Source organism: Taudactylus pleione, unplaced genomic scaffold, assembly GCF_031769625.1.
Source record: "Taudactylus pleione unplaced genomic scaffold, aTauple2 ptg000602l, whole genome shotgun sequence".
Taxonomy (NCBI): domain Eukaryota; kingdom Metazoa; phylum Chordata; class Amphibia; order Anura; family Myobatrachidae; genus Taudactylus; species Taudactylus pleione.
This window is the reverse complement of record NW_028285004.1, coordinates 4,783,257-4,794,152: the sequence shown is the minus strand read 5'-3', so window position 1 is coordinate 4,794,152 and position 10,896 is coordinate 4,783,257. Positions and strand designations below refer to the sequence as shown.

General features: G+C 39.6%; 1 pseudogene; it reads right to left on the bottom strand.

The window, feature by feature from the left end:
• Nucleotides 1–2,285: 2,285 nt before the first annotated feature.
• Nucleotides 2,286–2,403, bottom strand: LOC148480755 (5S ribosomal RNA; annotated as a pseudogene).
• Between the last annotated feature and the right edge of the window lie 8,493 nt (nucleotides 2,404–10,896).

Sequence of the window (10,896 nt, the reverse complement as noted above, 5' to 3'; positions counted from 1 at the left end):
ATGGTTCCAGTCATGCCGGTCTCCGCTGAATCCAGTTCATCACCTGAGTCAGGTAACTCTCAGACACCAACCGTGACAGTTTGTGGCCACTGAGTGGGATGTTTGAGCCACATAACTGCTTTGACCTCAGTTGCATAGACTGCACGTGTTTTCAATGAGCACACAATTCTGTGAATTAGCAGCTCCACCATTTTGTGAGTGACAGCAAATCTCATTCTGTGAGAGTGCTGAATCTGCAGTTAACCACAGGGTGTGATGGCATACCATATCTGTATTGCGCAAGGAACACGTCCATTAAGGCGTCAGCCTTAATGACCGTAATTTCATTGCTTTTTGAAGTTTGAGTGGCATAAAATAAATAGGATTTGTGAATTTTCAGATCATGTCTAAGCAGCCTTAATGGGACATTTGAAACCATAAGGTTTTTTTGCCTATGGAATATGTATATAGATATATATACATATATGTGTGTGCATATACTGTACAGTATATATATATATATATATATATATAAACAGAATTAGAATTGACCCTTCAGCGACAAGTATGCTCAGTAAAATAGATATTAATCTATGAATAATAAAAACAACAACAAAACCTTGGATATAAAGTGTCTAGTGCAATCAACGTAAGTTCATGACGTACAATAAATAATTAGTCAGAAAAACAAAGATAGTAAAAAAGTGCCTGTGCGTTATCAATAAATAAATAAATAATTAGTTATGTAAACAGTTGAGGTTCTGTGACAAATACAGCCCTATAAACTGAGATCACTTAGGATGAAAGTGCCAATGCAAATAAGATAAAAATCAAGAAAATTTATTTTAAAGACAAAGATTAAAATTTAAATGAACCAACATAGAAGTAAAAAAAGGCAGCAAAAATAGTTTAAAAGAGAAAATAGGTGGTAAACAATAGCAGCTTATCTGCGTAGAAAAGTTAATTCTCTCAGAAGTTCATGAGACAGGTAGCAGTCACTCCCAACCCGTTTCGTACTATGACTTCATCAAGGGGATAGCGTATAGGTGTAGTGGTCAGATATTTATACCCCTTTAAGGGTTCAACCAAGGTCAGGTATCCGCATCACTTCCTGTATACAGGAGCGCACCTGTGAAGGACCATTTATCAGTACAGCTATAGTTTTTTAGTGCTTCTTCTGTTCTATCTAGTTTGTACCAGTGATTAGTGTTTAAAAACTGTGTTTGCGCATATTTTCAAGTTTTTCCTAAAGTCGTCAATAGGGCTACTTCCGCCCTTCTCGGCGTTACTTCCGCCCTCACTGAGGTACATCATATCCGGCACGTCCTCTCCATGTGAGTCCAAGGCGCGCGGCGACTCTGTCACGTGTCCCCCGTGTTTCCTAACGTTGTGCGTCAACTTCATTTTCTGGGCACGTGTTTTCAGCTGATCGCGTTGTAGGGCGTCACTTCTGCCCTTCCTCCGCGTACTCCTATATTAATGTTCTTCTGCCCTTCTGCTGTATGAGGCGATACTTCCGCCCTTCTCCAATACATCGTGTGGATTACTTGCCCACACTTTAAAACGGGCTTACATTCGTAATTTCTTCAAATTAATCTAAACTCCAAAAATAAAAGGACAGTATTAGAATATGGTCCTAACGTGGGTGTTGTATTAAAATCATTCCCTTATTAATGTTATGTAAGTTTCCATATATAGTAGTTTTTAGACCAAGCATATATTGTTAAAAAATATATAATGAAAAATATAAATATAAAATTGCATAGATGCATATATTAGGAATGTTTATGAATTGTGTATAACTGGACTAATGTTTATGAATTGTGTATAGCTGGACTAATATTGTAACTAATATACAGATTAATAATATAAAAATTCAGTCTCTATAGAAGTTTTCAAATGACGGTTTTCCGTTCTTTCCTTTTTGTTTCTGGAATGTAGAGGATTCTTTTAGTTCCACATTTTTCTAAGAGAGATTGCTGGGTTTCGGAAGTTCTTAAGTTTTTTAGAGATAGTCATCATTTGGGAGCATCATTGGGGCTTCTTAGTTGTTTCTTCTTTATATTTTGGACCATGTTCCAGAAGTTTTCATATTTACAACACCTGGGATTCCCAGGATGTCCCCATTTCTGGTACTAATCAGGCCCCACCATATGGTTTCTCAGTCTTAATCTGGGGGTATAGTCGTAAACCTTGGTATATCTTTTTACGCCTCCTCTTCAGGGTATGTTCGTAGATACTTTCTATGTATGTGTTATGATTTCCTTCTTAGGCAATAACTTGGTTTCATTTCCATTACCAGGATGAATTTGCAGCACCAGATATTCCCAAGGGGTAGCCCTCCTTGGTACTGATCTGGCCCATCATGCTTTGCTTCCAAGATCAGACGAGATTGGGCTCACACATGATGGTATGGCAGCAAATAGGTTCATTCAACACAAATCATGCCAGATTTTCTACTAAACCTAATCTTCCCCCAACAGAGATAATTCTTTGGTGTACTTGTCAGGCCCATCTACATAATAGATGGTGTATTAGTAGAGAGGAGTTGAACACCTCACAGAAAAGGAGCTATTTCGTAATAGTCATTAAAACCTTTTGGTGATAGTGTATCAAGTTCGAATATCCAGAACATTTCCCTTCTTGATAATAAGTTGCCCAGGTCTCCTCCTCTTTCGCCTAAGGTTACATGCTCAATTGCTTTATATGAGATATCATCCGGATTAGAGTTATGTACTGTCGAAAAATGCTTAGATACAGCATGTCCCTCTATCTTATTTTTAATGTTCCGAATGTGCTCCTGTATTCTTAACTTGAGCGGTCGCTTGGTTTTTCCAATATATTTAAGTCCACAAGTACATTCCAATAAATAAATAACCGACATGGAATTACAGTTGAGAAAACTTTTTATAGTATATTCTTTAGATGCATCTGAATTTGTGAAGGTTTTCCTTTTGGGGTGGAGGAACTTACAGATATTACAATGTCCGCACTTATAACTTCCAGTACATTTCAAGCTGTTTCTATTACGTTGATCTTTTTCCTTTAACATGCTCGGTGCTAGTAGATCTTTCAGGTTCTGAGATTTTCTAAAAATAATTTGCGGTTTTGGTGGAAGAATTTTCTTTAAAACTGGATCCATGAGCAATATACTCCAATGTTTATTGAAAGATTTTCTAATTATGTTCTCATGACCACTAAATGTAGTAATAAAAGGTACTATCTCGTTTTCCTGTTGTTTTTCTGTCTTATACTTCAATAAATTTCTTCTTTCTAGATGTTGGGTTTTCTGTATCGCTGTTGCTATAGTTATTTCTGGATACTCCTTTTCTCTGAATCTGTTAGCATATACTTCCATTTGTTCATTGCAGATGGTGGCATCACTGCAATTACGTTTTATCCTATAGAACTGGGAGTAGGGGATATTCTTCTTCCATTTATCCAGATGACAGCTTTTGTAGTGCAAGTAACTATTCGCATCCACTCCCTTTATGAAGTTTTTTGTACAAATCTTATCACCTGTTGCTGTAAGAATCAAGTCTAAAAATTCTATACTAGAGTCATTAAAATTAGACGTGAACTTCAAATTCATATTATTATTGGAAATGTGTGATAAAAAATGATTAAAAACTTCTTCTGGTCCTTCCCAAATCATTAAAATATCGTCGATGTACCTTTTATAAAAGATGATATGCTCCTTGAAGGGGTTGTTATTATATACATAATCCTTCTCCCAACATCCCATGAACAAATTAGCGAAACTAGGGGCAAATGTCGTGCCCATCGCTGTTCCGCATATTTGACGATAAAACTGACTTAAAAATTTAAAATAATTATGAGTGAGTATAAAAGACATAAGATCACATAAAAATTCTTTATGAGGAACTTCAATCTCTGTATCCATCTCTAGGAACATTCTAGCTGCGTTGATGCCTTTGGAGTGTTCTATACATGTATATAAAGATTGGACATCGATGGTTATCCAATTAAAAGTCTGTTTCCAATGTATACCCTCTATTTGTTGTAGTACACTTGTAGTGTCCTTGAGATAGGATTCCAATTTTGTAACATTTTTGTAAAAAAACGTCCACATATTTGGAGAGGTTTGAAGTAAGAGATTCAATGCCCGCTATTATGGGCCTACCTGGAGGTTCCGTGATAGATTTATGAATCTTAGGTAGGAAATAAAAAATCGGGGTCGTGGGGTTTGATTTCATTAAAAATTGAAATTCTTCTTTCGTTAGAATATTTCTTTGTAGACCATACAATAATATAGTTCTCAATTCCTCTGTATAGTCTTCAGTTGGATCTTTTGATAATTTTTCATAGGAAATTCTGTCATCCAGGAGTCTATAAGCTTCCTTCAGATAATACGTATGGTCCATGATCACCAAACCCCCCCCTTTGTCAGCTGGTTTTATAACTACCTCCGTGTTCTTTTTCAAGTTTTTAAGGGCTTCCTTTTCTCTATTGCTTAGATTTTGTTTTTTTATTATATCATGATTCACCTCATTGCTGCATAGATCCTTTTTGATCATATCATAAAAGATGTTGAGGTGATTACCTTTTGATTCTAACGGGTAGTACATAGATTTTCCTTTCAAACCAGATTTTGAGGTAGAAGCAACATAGTTTTTTAAAGGTGCTGATTCCTTTTTTAAAAAATGTCGTTTAAGTGTCAAGTTCCTCACAAATTTATTTAAGTCAATAAACGTCTCAAATTTGTTCAGGCTTTTTGTTGGGGCAAAATTTAGTCCCTTGCTTAGTAGTGTTACTTCGGAGTTACTTAATATATGTTGAGATATATTAAAAATGCCTTTTGTCTTTGGATCTATTGCAGGTATCTCCTTTTCAAGTTTCTTCCTCCTGCCACCCCGTTTTCCACTTCGTCTCTTTGTCTCCTTTTTAGTGGAGATGCTGTACTTATAGTTTCTCTGCATATCTGTTTCCTGTGATTGGTATGATCTTGTGCTGGGGATAAAAAAAGATCGTTGTCACTATTGGAGTCTAGATGTTGTAGTGTTGAAAACCTGTTATTGGACTTGAATGCTGTAGGGCCGGTATATGTATGTAGGTCTTTGTTCTTTCTATAACTGAATCTCCTCACAGGTGCTGGTCTCCAGCTGGGTCCTGCCCCAGTATCATATCTGTTAGTATTCTTTTCTTGTTTCTGGAACCTACTCCAATTTTTCACCTTATTAGATTCGTAATCTTTTTTATCTCTAAGAAATTTCTTCTCCTTGCTCTTCATGACTGATTCTTCAACTTTTTCAATCTTTTTCAGTAGTACTTTTTCATTTTCTCTAAATTCTTCCTTTTCTTTGAATTCTTCCATCTGGGGTTCCATTGTGATAATGTCTTTCTCCAGATTAGAAAGTATAGCCTTTTTCTCTTCTATTATTAATTTAATAAGTTCAATTGAACATTCATGTAGGATATTATCCCATTTCTTTAAAAAGTCTGAATTATCAAGACCAAAGGTAGGATTCTTAATAATTCTCAATCCTCTAGGGATTCTATTGACGGAGATATAATGTTCAAGACCCCTTATGTCCCACCATACTTTTACTTCTTTTGTCAACATTTTCTCCATTTCCCAAAACATATTATCAATGTTTTCTGTGGGGACATTGTCATTGGTAGGTAAATTTTCATTAAATACTCTCTGGCATAGGTCACTGCTTTTGTTCATTCGATCTCTATTCTTAAACATATTTTGTAAGTACAGGCTGCTGATAACCCAATTTAGCACAACGAGAAAATGTAGAAAAAATGGATGGGTACAGCGCCAATCTTAGCAAATTTATGGATTAATCGAACAAGAAGTTGAGCTATCAGCTGTTTCAAACTGGCACCTCAGCCCGAAAATATTGACGACTTTAGGAAAAACTTGAAAATATGCGCAAACACAGTTTTTAAACACTAATCACTGGTACAAACTAGATAGAACAGAAGAAGCACTAAAAAACTATAGCTGTACTGATAAATGGTCCTTCACAGGTGCGCTCCTGTATACAGGAAGTGATGCGGATACCTGACCTTGGTTGAACCCTTAAAGGGGTATAAATATCTGACCACTACACCTATACACTATCCCCTTGATGAAGTCATAGTACGAAACGCATTGGGAGTGACTGCTACCTGTCTCATGAACTTCTGAGAGAATTAACTTTTCTACGCACTCAGATAAGCTGCTATTGTTTACCACCTATTTTCTCTTTTAAACTATTTTTGCTGCCTTTTTTTACTTCTATGTTGGTTCATTTAAATTTTAATCTTTGTCTTTAAAATAAATTTTCTTGATTTTTATCTTATTTGCATTGGCACTTTCATCCTAAGTGATCTCAGTTTATAGGGCTGTATTTGTCACAGAACCTCAACTGTTTACATAACTAATTATTTATTTATTTATTGATAACGCACAGGCACTTTTTTACTATCTTTGTTTTTCTGACTAATTATTTATTGTACGTCATGAACTTACGTTGATTGCACTAGACACTTTATATCCAGGTTTTGTTGTTGTTTTTATTATTCATAGATTAATATCTATTTTACTGAGCATACTTGTCGCTGAAGGGTCAATTCTAATTCTGTTTATTTGTTTTTTAAATACTTGCACTAGTATTGTCCTATTTACCCATAGCTGACGCCCATAATATTTTCGGGCTGAGGTGCCAGTTTGAAACAGCTGATAGCTCAACTTCTTGTTCGATTAATCCATAAATTTGCTAAGATTGGCGCTGTACCCATCCATTTTTTCTATATATATATATATATTAATATAGCTAGACACACAGATACAAATATACAATTCCAGCACTTGAAACATATGCACGGAGCATACAAAAAACAGATATCTTATGGCAGCACTCTGGACCTTAGAATAAAAAGAACACTACTTGCAAAACAGGAGTCCCAGAGTGCCACAGAAAGATATCTGTGTGTATGTATAAATATAGCAAACTGCTATTCTTGACTAATGCGCTAAATAAAGGCTTTAAATTGTTGAAACATCTGAAAATGCTGTCCTGAGTCTCCATTGATGTGTCTGGAGTGCCAACGTCCATTGTATTACTTATGAAGTTGCATCATTTGGAAATCACCCGGTAAAGTTATTTCTGCCATTTTCAGTCAGTGCCAGCATGACTGATTTCATATATATATATATATATATATATATATATATATATATATATATATATATATATATATATATGTATATTAACCGATTCTGCTCTTAAAATATGCGAAAACTGATGTTTTTACTTGTTTAAGGGCAGAATTAAGTATCCCTCTGATGTATCATAGAGGAAAGCAGGAGATGTTAGAGATCTCCTGCTTTCTGTCCGTCGGTTCCCACAGCAGCTGTTCCCATAGTTTTTATGAGAAGACTATCTAAAAAATCCACAGAGTGAAGCTTTGCAGATCTTGCTTGCTAGGGCTAATGCCATCTTCAGATGGTGTCAGACACATTACCTGCTGTGGGGCTATCCTGCTAAAAAGCGATTTGCAGCTTTTGCCACATTGCATAGCTGGAAAGTCACAGTAGCCTCAAGATGGTCAGTAGATAGAAGTGATCGCGGACAATTTGCGTCAATATGGATTTTCATTTTAAGGGGCAGACTAGGGTACTGACACCTTTTTCGGGCAATATCCTAACCCTCCCCCTCTCCCTACCCCAGCCCTAACTCTCCCTCCCCGGTTCCTAAACCTAACCTCCCCTTTCCCACACCTTAAATCTAACCCTCCCCCTTCCTGCCCAACCCAGCCCCCCCTCCCCCTACTGCCTAACCTCTAACCCTCCCTCTAACTCCGCTACTTACCTTCAGGATCCTGGCGGTCGGGAGGTCAGCGCTGGTATTCTGACAAGTGTAGGGATTCTGGCGTTGGCATTCTGAACAACGGAATTCCTGCAGTCGGTATTATGACTGCATCCCATTTTAATAAATATGCCCTTATAGCCATATAGAGAGTTTTCAAATTCATGACATCACTAAGTGACCCGTATGCTCTTTAGAAGAGGGGTTTCACATTTACACCATTATTAAGTGCCATTTTTCTTTTTGTCATATATTACGGACATGTTAACAAGGAGCAGTGGCGGGCTGGGCCGGGGGCAGGGTGCCATGTGCCCCCCGGGCCGCAGCGTCATGCAGGCCGCGGGCAGTCTGTGTCACTCATTGTGACACAAACTGCACCGCGTGTGTAGCACTGACCAGACGGAGTTCGGTCAGCACTATACAAGTGACAAACACACAGCTGCCGGCTCCGGCAGCTGTGTGTTTGTTTTGATCAGCAGCCAACGAGAGTCTGTCAGACTCTCCTTAGCTGCTGCTGCGCCCACTGCAGGAGCCGCTCCATCTTCCGGCTCCCGCAGTGGGTAATGGGAGAGACGTCATGATGTCATGACGTCTCTCCCATAATGCAGAGCGGCCCGGGAAGGACAGACGGAGGAGCGGATGGTGACGGCGGGAGCGGGGATTCAGGTGTTTTTTTTTTTAACTACGTGTGTCTACTGGGGGAGGGGCGGGCACTACAAGGGGGAGACGACTACTGGGGGCACTACAAGGGGGGGGACTATTACTACTGGGGGCATTACAAGGGGGGAACCACTATTGGAGGCACTGCAAGGGGGGGACTACTACTACTGGGGGCAATACAAGGGGGGGACTACTACTACTTGGGTCAATACAAGGGGGGACTACTACTACTGGGGGCACTACAAGGGGAGGACTACTACTACTGGGGGCACTACAAGGGGGGAACCACTACTGGAGGCACTGCAATGGGGGGGATTACTACTACTGGGGGCAATACAAGGGGGGGACTACTACTACTACAAAGGGGGGGACTACTACTGGGGGCACTACAAGGGGGGGGACTACTACTACTAGGGGCACTACAAGGGAGGACTGCTACTACTAGGGGCACTACATAGGGGGGAAGGGACTACCACTGGGGGCACTGCATCAATGGACCACTGCTGGGGGCTCTATAAAAAGGGCAATACTGGGGGGACTGCATAGGGGGGGACTACAACTGGGGCCACTATTTAAGGGGCACTGCATAAGGGTTTACACTATTGGGGGCACTGCATGGGGGGTGGACTGCTACTGGGGGCACTATATAAGGGGCACTGCATAGGGGGTACCACTACTGGGGCACTATATAAGGGGCACTGCATAGGGGGTACCACTACTGGGGGCACTATATAAGGGGCTTACTACTGGGGGCACAAAGGGCACTGCACAGGGGGGACCACTACTGGGGGCACTGTATAAGGGGCACTGCATAGGGGGGATCACTACTGGGGGCACTACTGGAGGCCTGCATAAGGGGGTCCTCTCCTGGGACACAGGGGGGCACTGCATATGGGCACCACGACGGGGTTGCCCCTAGTCTTTATTTTTACTTTACATTAATCCCATATGGACCCGCCTCCTCCCCGAAACACTTGAGGGGGGGCACCATAGCACGCACGTTCTTCGGGCACCCTGGCTACACGCTACTCCTCTGCCAGAGCCGCCTGCATGCATTTGCCCCCCAGGCTAAAAGTTGCCAACCAGCCCCTGACAAGGAGTGTTTACCTTTGTTCATTTGTAGCCTCTCACACTACACTATTGATATAAGCAAAATTGGGAGGGTAATTTAGGTTTCTGAAGGTAGGCGCTAGTCACACCATACATTATAGGCCACACCTCCATAATACTGGATGTAGGAGTAGTAAAGTGCAATTTTTTTGTAAATCAAGAATCTACAGGTGGTTATTCAGTATTTTATAATGTGGGACAGATCTCTCATATGTTTTTGCTAAAACTTAATATATTTTCTTTATCTTGATTGGAATATGTTACCATACATGTGTTAAAATGGAATCCAAGTATAAAATTTAACCCTACCGTTGTCAGGCTTTTTAGTTGATAAATCCATTTGGCTTCTGATCTAGATAGCGAGGTGATATACTCTTCCCTTTTATAGTTTTCCTTTATATGTTGTATCACAGAATTTCATTCATTTAGCTTTTTATTGTGCATTATGAGAAAGTAGGTGGTTACACTAGAAGGTATGAATCTTATTATTTTAATTGTTGATATGTTCTGCAATACTTATTGTTATGAACCATCATGACAGCTCATAGCTACTGCAGGTGAGGTTATATCCAGGCTGAATGATCCCAGCTGGGAAACCTCTGTGAACATGCAGCACTCAGCTGCTCATAGTGGTAATTACCAGAGGCTAGTCTCAATGCTCACATGGGATTTGCTCTGACTTCTGTTATAGGGGAGCCGCCCATTCCTGCCTTGCCAGTGATAGTTTCTTGTGGAAGTCATGCCATCCGGTCCCTGTTCCAGTATCTGCTATGTGGTATTCCTGGTTCCTGTCCTAGCTCTGCCTTATGTTACCTGTACCTGTTGCAAGTATACATGGAACATTCATTGTGCTGCAAATCCACTCTGCAAGATACTGGTGTTGTGTACTATTACTATTCCATCCTGCAATATATGTACATATCTCTTGCTGCTATTATACTCTGCAAAACACACGCTGGTTAATATATTGCTATTCCATTCTGCATTATATGTTATGCTGCAATTCCATACTGCCAGCTACATGTGTATCTGAGTTTATTGCTATCCATCTTGAATATATTTGTTGTTTATGATTGCCACTATATTATGTAGTTATTTTTATATGTAATCATATTCTGTTATTGTCCTCAGTGCATGCTGCTCTGTGGTAGTTACCCTGAGATATTATTACTTAGTATTGCAGATATGCATGCTACCTGTTATTAGTGTGCGTTCTATCTTGCTTGTGTCCATGGCTGCAGGTTGCTCTGTGGTTAAGATTACCTTTGTATTACTATTCCAGTTTTACCATGTGAATTCCCGCTGTTTGTGTAAGCCCTTACTA